The sequence below is a fragment of the Hemiscyllium ocellatum genome, unplaced genomic scaffold (assembly GCF_020745735.1).
Source record: "Hemiscyllium ocellatum isolate sHemOce1 unplaced genomic scaffold, sHemOce1.pat.X.cur. scaffold_296_pat_ctg1, whole genome shotgun sequence".
Classification (NCBI taxonomy): domain Eukaryota; kingdom Metazoa; phylum Chordata; class Chondrichthyes; order Orectolobiformes; family Hemiscylliidae; genus Hemiscyllium; species Hemiscyllium ocellatum.
In genome coordinates, this window is record NW_026868264.1 from 40,272 (window position 1) to 62,759 (window position 22,488).

At 60.4% G+C, this 22,488-nt stretch overlaps 1 long non-coding RNA gene across 1 annotated transcript in view; it reads right to left on the minus strand.

Annotated features, from left to right (window-relative positions):
- The window catches only part of LOC132812742 (uncharacterized), a 30,542-nt gene extending 11,258 nt beyond the window's left edge, over positions 1-19,284 (minus strand). The window contains exon 1 of the long non-coding RNA XR_009643772.1: positions 19,202-19,284. This is a non-coding gene — a long non-coding RNA (uncharacterized LOC132812742). The remainder of the gene's footprint in view (positions 1-19,201) is intronic.
- Between the last annotated feature and the right edge of the window lie 3,204 nt (positions 19,285-22,488).

Sequence of the window (22,488 nt, forward strand, 5' to 3'; positions counted from 1 at the left end):
ACACACATACACAGCGAGGTATGGACACACGCACACAGCGAGGGGAGACACACACACACACAGCTGGGGGGGACACGCATACAGCGAGGGGGGACACACTCACAGCGAAGGGGGGACACACTCACAGCGAGGGGGGTCACGCACACAGCGAGGGGGGTCACGCACACAGCGAGGGATGGGGGGACACACTCACAGTGAGGAAGGTACACACACACACACACACACACACAGCGAGCGGGTGGGACACACACACTGACGGGGAGGGACACACACACAGCGAGGGAGGGACACACACACACACGCACGCATGGCGAGGGAGGGACACGGACATGCCCACACAGCGAGGGAGGGGTCACTCTCACACACACACACACACACAGCGAGGGAGAGGGACACACACACAGCGAGTGAGGGACACACACACACTCAGCGAGGGAGGGACATGCGCACACACACAACATGGGAGGGGACACACACCCGCACACACACAGTGAGGGATGGGGACACACACACACACACACACAGTGAGGGAGGGACACGCACACACACACAGCGATGGAGGGGGATACTCACGCACACAGCGATGGGGGGTCACGAACAGCGTGGGAGGGGACATGCGCACACACAGCAAGGGAGGGGGACACGCACACACAGCGAGGGAAGGGGACACGCACACACAGGGAAGGAGGGGGACACGCGCACACACAGCGAGGGAGGGTCACACGCACACACACAGCGAGGGAGGGGACACACGCACACACACACACACACACACAAAACAAGTGAGGGGGATACACACAGCGAGGGGGGGACCATCATCGAGGGGGTGGGACGCACACACAGCGAGGGAGGTACACGTGCACACACACAGCGTGGGAGGGGGGACACACACGCAGCTAGGGGGGACACGCACACAGCGAGGGGGGACACGCACACAGCGAGGGAGGGGGATACTCACACACACAGCGAGGTGGGGGTCACGCACATCGAGGGAGGGGACACACGCTCACACACAGCGAGGGAAGGACACGCATACAGCGAGGGAGGGACACGCACACACACAGCAAGAAAGGGGACACACACACAGCGAGGGAGGGGGACACACACAGCGAGTGAGGGGGGACACACTCAGCGAGGGGGGACACACAGCGAGTGGGGGGACACACACAGCGAGGGGGGGACACACACAGCGAGGGGGGGACACACACAGCGAGGGGGACACCGACACACACAACGAGGGAGGGGGACGCACAAAAAAACAGCGAGGGAGGGGGACACACACAGTGAGGGAGAGGGTGCGCACACAGCGAGGGAGGGGGACACACACACACAACGAGGGAGGGGGACACACACACAGCGAGGGAAGGGTGCATACACACGCACACACACAGCGAGGGAGGGACAAACACACACACAGCGAGGGAAGGACACGCACAGACAGGCAGCGAAGGGGGACAGACACACACACACACACACACACACACAGAGCGAGGAAGGGACACGGACACACACAGCGAAGGGGGGAACATGCATCCGCGCAGACACACACACACACACACACAGCGAGGGAAGGACACACTCACACAGTGAGGGGAGGACATGCACACACACGCGCACACACACACACACACAGTGAGGGACACACACACAGCAGGGAGGGACACACACAGCGAGGGGGGACACATACACACACACACACAGCAAAGGGGATACACACACACACACACACACACACACAGCGAGGGAGGCACACGCACAAACACACACAGCGGGGGGGACACACACAGCGAGGGGGCACGCAAACAGCAAGGGAGGGGACACACACAGCGAGGGAGGGGGACACACACAGCGAGGGAGGGGGACAGGCACACAGTGAGGGAGGTGGACACACGCACACAAACAGTGAGGGAGGGACACGCGCGCGCACGCGTACACACACACACACACACACACAGCAAGGGAGGGACATGCGCACACACACAACAAGGAAGGGGGCACACACCCGCACACACACTGCGAGGGATGGGGACACACACACGCACACACACACAGCGATGGAGGGGGATACTCACGCACACAGCGAGGGGGTGTCACGAACAGCGTGGGAGGGGACACGCACACACAGCGAGGGAGGGGGACACGCACACACACAGCGAGGGAGGGGGACACACGCACACACAGCGAGGGGGGAACACGCACAAACACACACAGCGAGGGGGGGACACACACAGCGAGGGAAGGGGGCACACACACACACACACACAGCGAGGGGGGAACATGCACAAACACACACAGCGAGTGGGGTGACACACACAGCGAGGGGGGACACACACAGCGAGTGAGGGGGGACACACTCAGCGAGGGGGGACACACAGTGAGGGGGGACACACACAGCGAGTGGGGTGACACACACAGCGGGGGGGACACACACAGCGAGGGGGGGACACACACAGCGAGGGGGACACAGACACACACAAAAAAACAGCGAGGGAGGGGACACACACAGTGAGGGAGGGGGTGCGCACACAGCGAGGGAGGGGGACACACACACACAACGAGGGAGGGGGACACACACACAGCGAGGGAAGGGGGCATACACACGCACACACACAGCGAGGGAGGGACAAACACACACACAGCGAGGGAAGGACACGCACAGACAGGCAGCGAAGGGGGACAGACGCACACACACACACACACACACACACACACACACACACACACACACAGCGAGGGAAGGACACTCACACACAGTGAGGGGAGGACATGCACACACGCGCACACACACACATTGAGGGACACACACACAGCAGGGAGGGACACACACAGCGAGGGGGGACACATACACACACACACACACACACAGCAAAGGGGACACACACACACACGCACACACACAGCAAGGGAGGCACACGCACAGCGGGGGGGACACACACAGCGAGGGGGCACGCAAACAGCAAGGGAGGGGACACACACAGCGAGGGAGGGGGACACGCACACAAACAGTGAGGGAGGGACACGCGCGCGCACGCATACACACACACACACACACACACACACACACAGCAAGGGAGGGACATGCGCACACACACAACAAGGAAGGGGGCACACACCCGCACACACACTGCGAGGGATGGGGACACTCACACGCACACACACACAGCGATGGAGGGGGATACTCACGCACACAGCGAGGGGGTGTCACGAACAGCGTGGAAGGGGACACGCGCACACACAGCGAGGGAGGGGGGACACGCACACACATCGAGGGAGGGGGACACGCGCACACACAGCGAGGGAGGGGACACACAGCGAGGGGGTGACACACACAGCGAGGGGGACACACACACACACAACGAGGGAGGGGGTCACGCACACAGCGAGGGAGGGGGACACACAAAAACACAGCGAGGGAGGGGGACACACACAGTGAGGGAGGGGGTGCGCACACAGCGAGGGAGGGGGACACGCACACACAACCAAGGAGGGGGACACGCACACAGCGAGGGAAGGGGGCATACACACAGACACACAGCGAGGGAAGGACATGCACAGACAGGCAGCGAAGGGGGACAGACACACACACACACACACACAAAGAGCGAGGAAGGGACACGGACACACACAGCGAAGGGGGGAACATGCATCCGCACACACACACACACACTGACACAGCGAGGGAAGGACACTCACACAGTGAGGGGAGGACATGCACACACACACAGACACACACACACACACAGCAGGGAGGGACACACACAGCGAGGGGGGACACATACACACACACACACACACAGCGAGGGAGGCACACGCACAAACACACACAGCGAGGGGGGGCACACACAGCGAGGGTTCACGCAAACAGCAAGGGAGGGGACACACACAGCGAGGGAGGGGGACACACACAGCGAGGGATGGGGACACACACAGCGAGGGATGGGGACACACGCACACAAACAGTGAGGGAGGGACACGCGCGCGTATGCATACACACGCACACACACACACAGCAAGGGAGGGACACGTGCGCGCACGCATACACACACACACAGCAAGGGAGGGACACACACACACACACGAGGGAGGGGGACACACACACAGCGAGGGAGGGGACACACACACAGCGAGGGAGGGGGACAGGCACACAGCGAGGGAGGGGACACGCACACACACAACGAGGGAGGGACGCGCACACACAGCGAGGGAGGGACACGCACACACAGCGAGGGAGGGACATGCACACACACAGCGAGGGAAGGACACACACAGACATATACAGCGCGAGGAAGGGACACGGACACGCACAGAGAAGGGGGGAATATGCATCCACACACACACACACAGACACACAGTGTGGGGGGGGAGGGACATGCACACACAGCAAGGGAGGGACACGCACACACACAACGAGGGAGGGACAAACACACGCACAGCGAGGGAAGGACACGCACAGACACGCAGCAAAGGGGGACAGACACACACAAACACACACACACACACACACACACACAGAGCGAGGAAGGGACATAGACACACACAGCGAAGGGGGGAACAGGCATCCGCACACACACACACACACAGACACAGACACAGCGAGGGAAGGACACACACACAGTGAGGGGAGGACATGCGCACACACACACACACACACACACACACACACACACACACATTGTGGGACACACACACAGCAGGGAGGGACACACAGCGAGGGGACACACACACACACAGCAAAGGGGACACATACACACACACACACACACACACACACACACACACACAGCGAGGGAGGAACACGCACAAACACACACAGCGAGGGGGACACACACAGCAAGGGAAGGGGGCACACACACAGCGAGGGAAGGGGGCACACACACACAGTGAGGGAAGGGGGCGCACACACACACACGCACACAGCGAGGGGGGACACGCACACACACACACACGCACACAGCGAGGGGGGACACGCACACATACATGGCGAGGGAGGGACACCCCCACAGCGAGGGACAGACAAACACACACACACAATGAGGGAGGGGGACACACACACACACAGCGAGGGGGGACACACACAGCGAGGGGGGGACACACACAGCGAGGGAGGGGGACACGGACACAGCAAGGGAGGGACACACACACACACACATACACAGCGGTGGGGGACACGCACACAGCGAGGGGGACATGCACACAGCGATGGGGGGGACACGCACACACACACACAGCGAGGGAGGGGGACACACACACAGCGAGGGAGGGGGGACACGTACACACCGAGGGGGAGACACGCACACAGCGATGGGGGTACATGCACACAGCGAGGAGGGTACACGCACACGGAAAGCGAGGGAGGGACCGGACACGCACATACAGCGAGGGGAGACACACCCACACACAGCGAGGGATGGACACACACACGCACACACAGCTGGGGTGGACACGCACACAGCGAGGGGGGGACACGCAGAAAAGCGAGGGATGGGGGGACACACTCACAGCGAGAAAGGGACACACACACACACAGCAAGGGAGGGGGGACACGCACACACAGCCAGGGAGGGACACGCACACAGCGAGGGAGGGGGACACGCACACAGCGAGAGAGGAGGACACACACACAGCGAGGGACGGGGGCACACACACACACACACACACACACATACACACATACACACAGTGAGGGACGAACACGCACACATACACAGTGAGGGAGGGAAACGCACACAGCGAGGGAGGGACAAACACACACACAATGAGGGAGGGGGACACGCGCACACCGCGAGGGGGGACACACCCAGCAAGATGGGACACACACACACACACACACACATACACAGCGAGGGAGGGGGACACGCACACAGCGAGGGAAGGGGGCATACACACACACACACAGCGAGGGAAGGACACGCACAGACAGGCAGCGAAGGGGGACAGACACACACACACACACACACACAAAGAGCGAGGAAGGGACACGGACACACACAGCGAAGGGGGGAACATGCATCCGCGCGCGCGCGCACACACACACACACACACACACACACACACACACACTGACACAGCGAGGGAAGGACACTCACACAGTGAGGGGAGGACATGCACACACACACAGACACACACACACACACAGTGAGGGGCACACACACAGCAGGGAGGGACACACACAGCGAGGGTGGACACATACACACACACACACACACACACAGCGAGGGAGGCACACGCACAAACACACACAGCGAGGGGGGCACACACAGCGAGGGTGCACGCAAACAGCAAGGGAGGGGACACACACAGCGAGGGAGGGGGACACACACACAGCGAGGGAAGGAGGCACACACACACACAGCGAGGGAGGGGACACACACACACAGCGAGGGAGGGGGACAGGCACACAGCGAGGGAGGGGACACGCACACACACAACGAGGGAGGGACGCGCACACACAGCGAGGGGGGACACACACAGACATATACAGCGCGAGGAAGGGACACGGACACGCACAGAGAAGGGGGGAATATGCATCCACACACACACACACACACAGACACACAGTGGGGGGGGGGGAGGGACATGCACACACAGCAAGGGAGGGCCACGCACACACACAACGAGGGAGAGACAAACACACGCACAGCGAGGGAAGGACACGCACAGACACGCAGCGAAGGGGGACAGACACACACAAACACACACACACACACACAGAGCGAGGAAGGGACATGGACACACACAGCGAAGGGGGGAACTAGTATCCGCGCGCACACACACACACACACACACACACACACACACACATTGTGGGACACACACACAGCGAGGGGGGACACACACAGCGAGGGGGGACACATACACACACACACACACACACACACACACACACACACAGCAAAGGGGACACACACACACACACACACACACAGCAAAGGGGACACAGACACAGACACACACACACACACACACACAGCGAGGGAGGAACACGCACAAACACACACAGCGAGGGGGGACACACACAGCGAGGGAAGGGGGCACACACACAGCGAGGGAAGGGGGCACACACACAGCGAGGGAAGGGGGCACACACACACAGTGAGGGAAGGGGGCGCACACACACACAATCACACAGCGAGGGGGGACACGCACACACACACAGCGAGGGAGGAACACGCACAAACACACACAGCGAGGGGGGACACACACAGCGAGGGAAGGGGGCACACACACAGCGAGGGAAGGGGGCACACACACACACACACGCACACAGCGAGGGGGGACACGCACACATACATGGCGAGGGAGGGATACCCCCACAGCCAGGGACAGACAAACACACACACACAATGAGGGAGGGACACACACACACACACAGCAGGGGGGACACACACAGCGAGGGGGGACACACACAGCGAGGGAGGGGGACACGGACACAGCAAGGGAGGGGGACACGCACACAGCAAGGGAGGGGGACACGCACACACACATACACAGCGGTGGGGGACACGCACACAGCGAGGGGGACACACACAGCGAGGGAGGGGGACACACACACAGCGAGGGAGGGGGACACACACACACAGCGAGGGAGGGGGACACACACACACACAGCGTGGGGGGGGACACGTACACACCGAGGGGGTAACACGCACACAGCGATGGGGGTACATGCACACAGCGAGGGGGGTACACGCACACGGAAAGCGAGGGAGGGACCGGACACGCACACACAGCGAGGGAGGGAGACACACACACACAGCGAGGGGGGGACAAGCACACAGCGAGGGGAGACACACACACACACAGCGAGGGATGGACACACACACGCACACACAGCTGGGGTGGACACGCACACAGCGAGGGGGGGACACACTCACAGCGAGGGGGGGACACGCAGAAAAGCGAGGGATGGGGGGACACACTCACAGCGAGAAAGGGACACACACACACACACACACACACAGCGAGGGAGGGGGGACACGCACACACAGCCAGGGAGGGACACGCACACAGCGAGGGAGGGGGACACGCACACAGCGAGGGAGACACGCACACAATGAGGAGGGGACACGCAGACAGCGAGAGAGGGGGACACACACACAGCGAGGGACGGGGGCAGACACACACACACACACACACACACACAGTGAGGGACGAACACGCACACATACACAGTGAGGGAGGGAAACGCACACAGCGAGGGAGGGACAAACACACACACAATGAGGGAGGGGGACACGCGCACACCGCGAGGGGGGACACACCCAGCAAGATGGGACACACACACACACACACATACACAGCGATGGAGGGGGACACGCACACAGCGAGGGGGGTACACGCACACGGAAAGCGTGGGATGGACCCGGACACGCACACAGAGCGAGGGAGGGAGACACACACACACACACACACACACACACACAGCGAGGGTTGGACGCACACACACAGCGAGGGGGGACACACACACAGGGAGGGGAGACACACACACAGGGAGGGGAGACACACACACACACACACACACACACACACATGCACAGCGAGGGATGGACACACACGCACACACACACACACACACACATGCACAGCGAGGGATGGACACACACACACAGCGAGGGGTGACACGCACACACAGCGAGGGGAGACACGCACACACACACACACAGCTGGGGGGGACACGCACACAGCGAGGTGGGACACACTCACAGTGAAGGGGGGACACACTCACAGCGAGGGGGGAACACACTCACAGCGAGGGGGGTCACGCACACAGCGAGGGGGGTCACGCACACAGCGAGGGGGGGTCACGCACACAGCGAGGGGGGGTCACGCACACAGCGAGGGGGGTCACGCACACAGCGAGGGATGGGGGACACACTCACAGCGAGGAAGGGACACACACACACACACACACAGCGAGCGGTTGGGACACACACACACTAACGGGGAGGGACACGCACACAGCGAGGGAGGGACACACACACACACACACACGCACAGCAAGGGAGGGACACGGACATGCGCACACAGCGAGGGAGGGGTCACACACACACACACACACACAGCGAGGGAGGGGACACACACAGCGAGGGAGGGACATGCGCACACACACACAGCGAGGGAGGGACATGCGCACACACACACACAGCGAGGGGGCGGACACACACAGCGAGGGGGGGACACACACAGCGAGGGGGGGACACACACAGCGTAGGGGTGGGACGCACACACAGCGAGGGAGGGACACACACAGTGTGGGAGGGGGGACATGTACACACCGAGGGGGGGGACACGCACACAGCGAGGGGGGTACACGCACACGTAAAGCGAGGGATGGACCCGGACACGCACACAGAGCGAGGGAGGGACACACACACACACACACATACACACATACACACATACACACATACACACACAGCGAGGGATGGACACACACACACAGCGAGGGGGGACACGCACACACAGCGAGGGGGGGACAAGCACAGCGAGGGGAGACACAAACACACACACACACACACATGCACAGCGAGGGATGGACACACACACACAGCGAGGGGGGACACGCACACACAGCAAGGGGACACACACACACACACACACACACACAGCTGGGGGGGACACGCACATAGCGAGGTGGGACACACTCACAGTGAAGGGGGGACACACTCACAGCGAGGGGGGAACACACTCACAGCGAGGGGGGTAACGCACACAGCGAGGGGGGGTCACGCACGCAGCGAGGGGGGTCACGCACGCAGCGAGGGGGTGTCACGCACGCAGCGAGGGGGTGTCACGCACGCAGCGAGGGATGGGGGACACACTCACAGCGAGGAAGGGACACACACACACACACACACACACACACACACACACAGCGAGCGGTTGGGACACACACACTAACGGGGAGGGACACACACGCACAGCAAGGGAGGGACACGGACATGCGCACACAGCGAGGGAGGGGTCACACACACACACACACACACACACACACAGCGAGGGAGGGGGACACACACAGCGAGGGAGGGACATGAGCACACACACACAGCGAGGGAGGGACATGCGCACACACACACAGCGAGGGGGCGGACACACACAGCGAGGGGGGACACACACAGCGAGGGGGGACACACACACACAGTGTGGGAGGGGGGACATGTACACACCGAGGGGGGGACACGCACACAGCGAGGGGGGTACACGCACACGGAAAGCGAGGGATGGACCCGGACACGCACACAGAGCGAGGGAGGGAGACACACACACACACACACACACACGCACAGACATACACAGCGAGGGTTGGACGCACACACACAGCGAGGGGGGACACGCACACAGGGAGGGGAGAAACACACACAGGGAGGGGAGACACACACACAGGGAGGGGACACACACACACACACACACACACACACACACACACATGCACAGCGAGGGATGGACACACACACACAGCGAGGGGGGACACGCACACACAGCGAGGGGGGGACACGCACACACAGCGAGGGGGGGACACGCACACAGCGAGGGGAGACACACACACACACACACACACACACACACACACACAGCGAGGGATGGACACACACACACAGCGAGGGGGGACACGCACTCACAGCGAGGGAGACACACACACACACACACACACACACACACACACAGCTGGGGGGACACGCACACAGCGAGGTGGGACACACTCACAGTGAAGGGGGAACACACTCGCAGCGAGGGGGGTCACGCACGCAGCGAGGGGGGTCACGCACGCAGCGAGGGGGGTCACGCACGCAGCGAGGGATGGGGGGACACACTCACAGAGAGGAAGGGACACACACACACACACAGCGAGCGGTTGGGACACACACACTAACGGGGAGGGACACACACACAGCGAGGGAGGGACACACGCACAGCAAGGGAGGGACACGGACATGCGCACACAGCGAGGGAGGGGTCACACACACACACACACACACACAGCGAGGGAGGGGGACACACACAGCGAGGGGAGACACGCACACACACACACACAGCTGGGGGGGACACGCACACAGCGAGGTGGGACACACTCACAGTGAAGGGGGGACACACTCACAGCGAGGGGGAACACACTCACAGCGAGGGGGGTCACGCACACAGCGAGGGGGGTCACGCACACAGCGAGGGGGTGTCACGCACACAGCGAGGGATGGGGGGACACACTCACAGCGAGGAAGGGACACACACACACACACACACAGCGAGGGAGGGACACACACACACACACACGCACAGCAAGGGAGGGACACGGACATGCGCACACAGCGAGGGAGGGGTCACACACACACACACACACAGCGAGGGAGGGGGACACACACAGCGAGGGAGGGACATGCGCACACACACACAGCGAGGGAGGGACATGCGCACACACACACACAGCGAGGGGGCGGACACACACAGCGAGGGGGGGACACACACAGCGAGGGGGGGACACACACAGCGAGGGGGGGACACACACAGCGTAGGGGTGGGACGCACACACAGCGAGGGAGGAACACACACAGTGTGGGAGGGGGGACATGTACACACCGAGGGGGGGGACACGCACACAGCGAGGGGGGTACACGCACACGGAAAGTGAGGGATGGACCCGGACACGCACACAGAGCGAGGGAGGGACACACACACACACACATACACACACAGCGAGGGTTCGACGCACACACACAGCGAGGGGGGACACGCACACAGGGAGGGGAGACACACACACAGGGAGGGGAGACACACACACACACACACACACACACACACACACACATGCACAGCGAGGGATGGACACACACACACAGCGAGGGGGGACATGCACACACAGCGAGGGGGGGACAAGCACAGCGAGGGGAGACACAAACACACACACACACACACACATGCACAGCGAGGGATGGACACACACACACAGCGAGGGGGGACACGCACACACAGCGAGGGGAGACACACACACACACACACACACACACACACAGAGCTGGGGGGGACACGCACATAGCGAGGTGGGACACACTCACAGTGAAGGGGGGACACACTCACAGCGAGGGGGGAACACACTCACAGCGAGGGGGGTAACGCACACAGCGAGGGGGGGTCACGCACGCAGCGAGGGGGGTCACGCACGCAGCGAGGGGGTGTCACGCACTCAGCGAGGGGGTGTCACGCACGCAGCGAGGGATGGGGGACACACTCACACACACACACACACAGCGAGCGGTTGGGACACACACACTAACGGGGAGGGACACACACACACACACGCACAGCAAGGGAGGGACACGGACATGCGCACACAGCGAGGGAGGGGTCACACACACACACACACACACAGCGAGGGAGGGGGACACACACAGCGAGGGAGGGACATGCGCACACACACACAGCGAGGGAGGGACATGCGCACACACACACACAGCGAGGGATGGGGGGACACACACACAGCGAGTGAGGGACACACACACACACACAGAGCGAGGGAGGGACATGCGCACACACACAGCGAGGGAGGGGGACACACACACAGCGAGGGAGGGGGACACACAAAGCGAGGGAGGGGGACACACACACAGTGAGGGAGGGGGACGCACACACACACAGCGTGGGAGGGGGTGACACGTACACACCGAGGGGGGACATGCACACAGCGAGGGGGGTACACGCACACGGAAAGCGAGGGATGGACCGGATACGCACACACAGCGAGGGAGGGAGGGAGACACACACACACACACACACACACACAGCGAGGGGGGGACACGCACACAGCGAGGGGAGACACACAAACACACAGCGAGGGATGGACACACACACGCACACACAGCTAGGGTGGACACGCACACAGCGAGGGGGGACACACTCACAGCGAAGGGGGGACACACTCACAGTGAGGGATGGGGACACACTCACAGTGAGGGATGGGGACACACTCACAGTGAGGGATGGGGACACACTCACAGTGAGGGATGGGGACACAATCTCACAGCGAGGGGCGGACACGCACAAAAGCGAGGGATGGGGGGACACACTCACAGCGAGAAAGGGACACACACACACACACACACACACAGCGAGGGATGGGGAACACGCACACACAGCGAGGGAGGGACACGCACACACAGCGAGGGAGGGGGACACGCACACACACACAGCGAGGGAGGGGACACGCGCACACACAGCGAGGGGGGACAAAAATCGAGGGGGTGGGACGCACATACAGCGAGGGAGGCACACGTGCACACACAGCGTGGGAGGGGGACACGCACACAGCGAGGGAGGGACACGCACACAGCGAGGGAGGGACACGCACACAGCGAGGGAGGGACACGCACACACACAGCGAGGAAGGGGACACACACACACAGCGAGGAAGGGGACACACGAGCACACACACACACGGCGAGGGAGGGACACACACACACACACAGCGAGGGAGGGGGCACACTCGCGCACACACACACAAACACACACACACAACGAGTGAGGGGGATACACACAGTGAGGGCGGTGGACACACAGCGAGGCGGGGGACACACAGCGAGGGGGGGGACACACAGCGAGGGGGTGGGACGCACACACAGCGAGGGAAGCACACGTGCACACACACAGCGTGGGAGGGGGACACACACGCAGCGAGGGACACACACACACACAGCGAGGGAGGGACATGCGCACACACACAGCGAGGGAGGAGGCATACACACACACAGCGAGGGAGGGACAGACACACAGCGATGGAGGGGGATACTCACGCACACAGTGAGGGGGGTGGACACGCACACACACAGCGAGGGAGGGGGGACCCGCACACACACAGCGAGGGAGGGGGACCCGCACACACACAGCGAGGGGGGACACACACAGCGAGGGGGGACACACACACACAGTGTGGGAGGGGGGACATGTACACACCGAGGGGGGGACACGCACACAGCGAGGGGGTTACACGCACACGGAAAGCGAGGGATGGACCCGGACACGCACACAGAGCGAGGGAGGGAGACACACACACACACACACACACACACACACACGCACAGACATACACAGCGAGGGTTGGACGCACACACACAGCGAGGGGGGACACGCACACAGGGAGGGGAGACACACACACAGGGAGGGGAGACACACACACAGGGAGGGGAGACACACACACACACACACACACATGCACAGCGAGGGATGGACACACACACACAGCGAGGGGGGACACGCACACACAGCGAGGGGGGGACACGCACACACAGCGAGGGGGGGACACGCACACACAGCGAGGGGGGACACGCACACACAGCGAGGGGGGACACGCACACACAGCGAGGGGAGACACACACACACACACACACACACACACTGCTGGGGGGGACACGCACACAGCGAGGTGGGACACACTCACAGTGAAGGGGGAACACACTCGCAGCGAGGGGGGTCACGCACGCAGCGAGGGGGGTCACGCACGCAGCGAGGGGGTCACGCACGCAGCGAGGGGGGGTCACGCACGCAGCGAGGGATGGGGGGACACACTCACAGAGAGGAAGGGACACACACACACACACACAGCGAGCGGTTGGGACACACACACTAACGGGGAGGGACACACACACAGCGAGGGAGGGACACACGCACAGCAAGGGAGGGACACGGACATGCGCACACAGCGAGGGAGGGGTCACACACACACACACACAGCGAGGGAGGGGGACACACACACAGCGAGGGGAGACACGCACACACACACACACACAGCTGGGGGGGACACGCACACAGCGAGGTGGGACACACTCACAGTGAAGGGGGGACACACTCACAGCGAGGGGGGAACACACTCACAGCGAGGGGGGTCACGCACACAGCGAGGGGGGTCACGCACACAGCGAGGGGGGTCACGCACACAGCGAGGGATGGGGGGACACACTCACAGCGAGGAAGGGACACACACACACACACACACAGCGAGCGGTTGGGACACACACACACTAACGGGGAGGGACACGCACACAGCGAGGGAGGGACACACACACACACACACACGCACAGCAAGGGAGGGACACGGACATGCGCACACAGCGAGGGAGGGGTCACACACACACACACACACACAGCGAGGGAGGGGGACACACACAGCGAGGGAGGGACATGCGCACACACACACAGCGAGGGAGGGACATGCGCACACACACACACAGCGAGGGGGCGGACACACACAGCGAGGGGGGACACACACAGCGAGGGGGGGACACACACAGCGAGGGGGGGACACACACAGCGAGGGGGGGACACACACAGCGAGGGGGGGACACACACAGCGTAGGGGTGGGACGCACACACAGCGAGGGAGGGACACACACAGCGTGGGAGGGGGGACATGTACACACCGAGGGGGGGGACACGCACACAGCGAGGGGGGTACACGCACACGGAAAGCGAGGGATGGACCCGGACACGCACACAGAGCGAGGGAGGGACACACACACACACACACATACACACATACACACATACACACATACACACACAGCGAGGGTTCGACGCACACACACAGCGAGGGGGGACACGCACACAGGGAGGGGAGACACACACACAGGGAGGGGAGACACACACACACACACACACATGCACAGCGAGGGATGGACACACACACACAGCGAGGGGGGACACGCACACACAGCGAGGGGGGACAAGCACAGCGAGGGGAGACACAAACACACACACACACACACACACACACATGCACAGCGAGGGATGGACACACACACACAGCGAGGGGGACACGCACACACAGCGAGGGGAGACACACACACACACACACACAGCTGGGGGGGACACGCACATAGCGAGGTGGGACACACTCACAGTGAAGGGGGGACACACTCACAGCGAGGGGGGAACACACTCACAGCGAGGGGGGTAACGCACACAGCGAGGGGGGGTCACGCACGCAGCGAGGGGGGTCACGCACGCAGCGAGGGGGTGTCACGCACGCAGCGAGGGGGTGTCACGCACGCAGCGAGGGATGGGGGACACACTCACAGCGAGGAAGGGACACACACACACACACACACACACAGCGAGCGGTTGGGACACACACTAACGGGGAGGGACACACACACACACACGCACAGCAAGGGAGGGACACGGACATGCGCACACAGCGAGGGAGGGGTCACACACACACACACACACACACACACACACACACACAGCGAGGGAGGGGGACACACACAGCGAGGGAGGGACATGCGCACACACACAGCGAGGGAGGGACATGCGCACACACACACAGCGAGGGGACGGACACACACAGCGAGGGGGGACCCGCACAGCGAGGGGGGACACACACACACAGTGTGGGAGGGGGGACATGTACACACCGAGGGGGGCACACGCACACAGCGAGGGGGGTACACGCACACGGAAAGCGAGGGATTGACCCGGACACGCACACAGAGCGAGGGAGGGAGACACACACACACACACACACACACACACACGCACAGACATACACAGCGAGGGTTGGACGCACACACACAGCGAGGGGGGACACGCACACAGGGAGGGGAGACACACACACAGGGAGGGGAGACACACACACAGGGAGGGGAGACACGCACACAGGGAGGGGAGACACACACACAGGGAGGGGACACACACACACACACATGCACAGCGAGGGATGGACACACACACACAGCGAGGGGGGACACGCACACACAGCGAGGGGGGGACACGCACACACAGCGAGGGGGGGACACGCACACACAGCGAGGGGAGACACACACACACACACACACACACACACACACAGCGAGGGATGGACACACACACACAGCTGGGGGGGACACGCACACAGCGAGGTGGGACACACTCACAGTGAAGGGGGAACACACTCGCAGCGAGGGGGGTCACGCACGCAGCGAGGGGGGTCACGCACGCAGCGAGGGGGGTCACGCACGCAGCGAGGGGGTGTCACGCACGCAGCGAGGGATGGGGGGACACACTCACAGAGAGGAAGGGACACACACACACACACACAGCGAGCGGTTGGGACACACACACTAACGGGGAGGGACACACACACAGCGAGGGAGGGACACACGCACAGCAAGGGAGGGACACGGACATGCGCACACAGCGAGGGAGGGGTCACACACACACACACACACACAGCGAGGGAGGGGGACACACACACAGCGAGTGAGGGACACACACACACACACAGAGCGAGGGAGGGACATGCGCACACACACAGCGAGGGAGGGGGACACACACACAGCGAGGGAGGGGACACACACACAGCGAGGGAGGGGGACACACAAAGCGAGGGAGGGGGACACACACACAGTGAGGGAGGGGGACGCACACACACACAGCGTGGGAGGGGGTGACACGTACACACCGAGGGGGGGACATGCACACAGCGAGGGGGGTACACGCACACGGAAAGCGAGGGAGGGACCGGATACGCACACACAGCGAGGGAGGGAGGGAGACACACACACACACACACACACACACACAGAGCGAGGGGGGGACACGCACACAGCGAGGGGAGACACACAAACACACAGCGAGGGATGGACACACACACGCACACACAGCTAGGGTGGACACGCACACAGCGAGGGGGGACACACTCACAGCGAAGGGGGACACACTCACAGCGAAGGGGGGACACACTCACAGTGAGGGATGGGGACACACTCACAGTGAGGGATGGGGACACACTCACAGTGAGGGATGGGGACACACTCACAGTGAGGGATGGGGACACACTCACAGTGAGGGATGGGGACACACTCACAGTGAGGGATGGGGACACACTCACAGTGAGGGATGGGGACACACTCACAGTGAGGGATGGGGACACAATCTCACAGCGAGGGGCGGACACGCACAAAAGCGAGGGATGGGGGGACACACTCACAGCGAGAAAGGGACACACACACACACACACACACACAGCGAGGGATGGGGAACACGCACACACAGCGAGGGAGGGACACGCACACACAGCGAGGGAGGGGGACACGCACACACACACAGCGAGGGAGGGGACACGCGCACACACAGCGAGGGGGGGACAAAAATCGAGGGGGTGGGACGCACATACAGCGAGGGAGGCACACGTGCACACACAGCGTGGGAGGGGGACACGCACACAGCGAGGGGGGACACGCACACAGCGAGGGAGGGACACGCACACAGCGAGGGAGGGACACACACACACACAGCGAGGGAGGGGGCACACTCGCGCACACACACACAAACACACACACACAACGAGTGAGGGGGATACACACAGTGAGGGCGGTGGACACACAGCGAGGCGGGGGACACACAGCGAGGGGGGGGACACACAGCGAGGGGGTGGGACGCACACACAGCGAGGGAGGCACACGTGCACACACACAGCGTGGGAGGGGGGACACACACGCAGCGAGGGACACACACACACAGCGAGGGAGGGACATGCGCACACACACAGCGAGGGAGGAGGCATACACACACACACACACAGCGAGGGAGGGACAGACACACAGCGATGGAGGGGGATACTCACGCACACAGTGAGGGGGGGTGGACACGCACACACACAGCGAGGGAGGGGGGACCCGCACACACACAGCGAGGGAGGGGGGACCCGCACACACACAGCGAGGGAGGGGTACACGCACACACACAGCGAGGGATGGGAACACGCGCATACACACACACACACAATGAGTGAGGGGGGATACACACAGCGGGGGGGACACACACAGCGAGGGGGGACACACACTGCGAGGGGGTGGGACGCACACACAGCGAGGGAGGCACACGTACACACACACAGCGTGGTGGGGACACACACACACACAGCGAGGGAGGGGGATACTCACACACACAGCGAGGTTGAGACACACAGACACAGCGAGGGTGGGAGATGTGCTGAGAAAGGGAGAGGGGACACACACACTCAAAGTGAGGAAGGGTGACACGCAGACATATGCACACACAAACACACACACAGTGAGGGAGGGACACGCACACACACAGTGAGGGAGGGACACGCGCGCACACAACGAGGGAAGGGGACACACACGCATACACACACACGCACAAACACAGAACAAGGGAGGGACACGTGCACACACAGTGATGTGTCCCCTCGGACGTGTAATTGTCCAGCTCTCACTCCAGTTTGCTCCCTCACAGGATCACGGTCTCTGTGACTCCCAGGTACAACTAGGCCTCGATCCTCAGTGCTGATTTATATTCTCCCAGGTGTGAGTCAGCCTCAAGCTCCTGCTCCAAGTTGCTCCCTCATATGGTCACTCCCTCTGTGACCCGGTGCTGATTTCGAGCCTCCTGCTCTGCTGTTTCTCCAACTCCAAGTCCCAGTCGGCCTTGACCCTCGCTGCTGATTTATATTCTCCCAGTCTGTGCTGCTCTCTCTCGGGTTCCTTCTCTTTGTGACTCCCAGGTAATGGTAGGCATCAAGCCTCAGCTGAGATTTATAACATCCCATTCCGCACTGCTCTCTTACAGGATCGCCGTTGTGCTTGGAAGACAGTGGGAAATAGGAGGATTAGACAGAGCAGAGGGTGTTACAGTGATTGAGGGAGCTGTAGGGCATGGAACAGGTTATCTGGGGAGCTAGGCAGACCTGCAGTAACTAAAGAGCGTTACTGGAAGACACAGCAAGAGTTGCAGACACTGAAGAAGGCAAAAGAAATAGAGAGATGGTGGCTTGTTCATGACGGAGCTTTGTAGAGTCTAAACGGCTTCAAAGTTTGGGAGAAGATTTGTAGCTCGGGTGCTCGTTGTTGTGTTCTGTTCGCCGAGTTGGGAATTTGTGTTGCAGACGTTTCGTCCCCTGTCTAGGTGACATCCTCAGTGCTTGGGAGCCTCCTGTGAAGCGCTTCTGTGATCTTTCCTCAAGCATTTATAGTGATTTGTCTCTGCCGCTTCCGGTTGTCAGTTGCTGTCCGCTGCATTGGTCGGTATATTGGGTCCAGGTCGATGTGTTTGTTGATTGAAACTGTGGATGAGTGCCATGCCTCTAGGAATTCCCTGGTTGTTCTCTGTTTGACGTGTCCTAGAATAGTAATGTTGTCCCAGTCGAATTCATGTTGCTTGTCATTGGAGTGTGTGGCTACTAAGGATAGCTGGCCGTGTCGTTTCGTGGCTAAATGGTGTACTTGGATGCGGATCGTTAGCTGTCTTCCTGGTTGTCCTATGTAGTGTTTTGTGCAGTCCTTGCATGGGATTTTGTACACTACGTTGGTTTTGCTCATGCTGGGTATCGGGTCCTTTGTCCTGGTGAGTTGTTGTCTGAGAGTGGCTGTTGGTTTGTGTGCTGTTATGAGTCCTAGTGGTCGCAGCAGTCTGGCTGTCATTTCAGAAATGTTGTTGATGTACGGTAGTGTGGCTAATCCTTTGGGTTGTGGCATGTCCTCGTTCCATTGTCTTTCCCTGAGGCATCTGTGGATGAAATTGCGTGGTGTTTGACCCCATCCCGCAGCTCACCAGTAGGATAAACAACACACTGAGAAACCTATATATAAAAAAGACAGATAACCAGGTTTGACCTACAGATAATGAAACCGGAAAGCAACAACACCTTCAAATTCTATGGACTACCTAAAATGCACAAACCAGACACCCCAGTCAGACCCAGAGTATCACTACCAGGGACACCATCACACAAACTGGCTAAAGAACTACAACAGAAACTGAAACACCTGATCAGCGGATCCAGACACTCTATACAGTCAACACAGGAATTCTTGGACGTCATCAGAAACATAGACAAGGAAGAAACCATGGTCTCATTCAATGTAACGGCACTGTTCACCTCTCTCGCTGTGTGTGTCCCCCAACCTGCTGGACATACAGAACAGACAACAAGACGGGGAACCTATCAACAAAGACTGCAGACTCAAACTACCGATCTGTACCTCACAACACACTTCACATTCAACAACCAAATATGTGAACAAATCAACAGCACACCCATGGGCTCACCCATCTCTGGACTCATCGCAGAAGTGGTAATGCAAAGGTTAGAACAAACAGTCTTACCGCAAATTCAACCCAAACTCTGGGTAAGATATGTGGATGACACCTTTGTAATAATTAAAAACACAGAAATAGAGAACACACACCGGATCATCAACGCCACACTCACAGGAATCCGATTCAGTAGAGAGGTAGCAAAGAACAACCAACTCCCATTCCTAGACATGATGGTACAGAGAACACTGAACGGAGAATTCACAACAAAGGTATACAGGAAAGCCACACACACAGACCAAGTCCTGAACTACGAAAGCAACCACCCCAACACATACAAAAGAAGTTGCATCAAGACACGGTTCAAAAGGGCCACAACACACTGCAGTACACCAGAACTGCAAAAAGAGGAAGAAGAACACCTCTACAATGTATTCGCCAGAAACGGATACCTGCGCAGTTTCATTCGGGATTGTCTGTACGGATCTGCTAGACGACTGTCCTCTGATATTGATGAGGACAGTGCAGATGATTTGGTTTATATGGAGTTAATTAAGGTCTTTGACAAGGTCCCACACAGAAGGCTGGTCCAAAAGGGAAGATCCCATGGGATCCAAAGTAAGTTTGGTAAATTGGCTCCACAATTGGTGGAGGGTTGGTTTTGTGATTGAAAGCCTTTGCCCAGTGGGTGGACCACAGGGATCTGTGCAGGAGCCATTGCTGGACATTATGGACATTAATCACTCGGATGGGAAAGCAGAAGATAACATTCGTAGGTTTGTAGATAACATGAAAGGTGAGGGTGTTGTCCATAGTGAGGGGGATGGACTCAGGCTGCGGTCTGATATCGATCAGATGATGAACTGAGCAGAGTAATGGCAGACAGATTTTACTTCTGATCACCGTGAGGGAATGCACTGTGGGAAGTCTCATAAACGAATGATATACATCATGATCGGTAGGTCCTCCTGGTGTACTAAGGAACACAGGGACCTTGGTGGGCAAGTCCCTGGATGTCTGAAGGTGTCAGCACAGGTAGACAGGGTGGGGAATACACCTGAACTGCGAGCAGGAGGGGGATCCACATCCTGGTGGGGAATGTTGCTGAAGCTGCTCGAGAGGATTTAAACTCGTCTGGCAGGGCTGTGTGACCCCAAAGAGTCGTAAGGCCAGAAGGAAATTTGAGGCTGGTACAAATGATTAAGGGAGAAATATAAATAGACAAGGCAGGCAAGAACATAGCAGACAGTGAGGGAAAACTGGTGGATTAAACTGCAGTTATTTCAATGCAAAGGGCCAGACAGATAAGGCAGATGAACCCAGAGTATGGATGGGAACATGGGACTGGGATGTTGTAGGTATTACAGAAACAAAGCTGAGGGAGCAACAGGACCAGCAGCTCAATGCTCCAGGGGACAGATGCTGCAGGAAGGACAGAACAGGAGGCAAAACAGGAGGAGAGCTGGT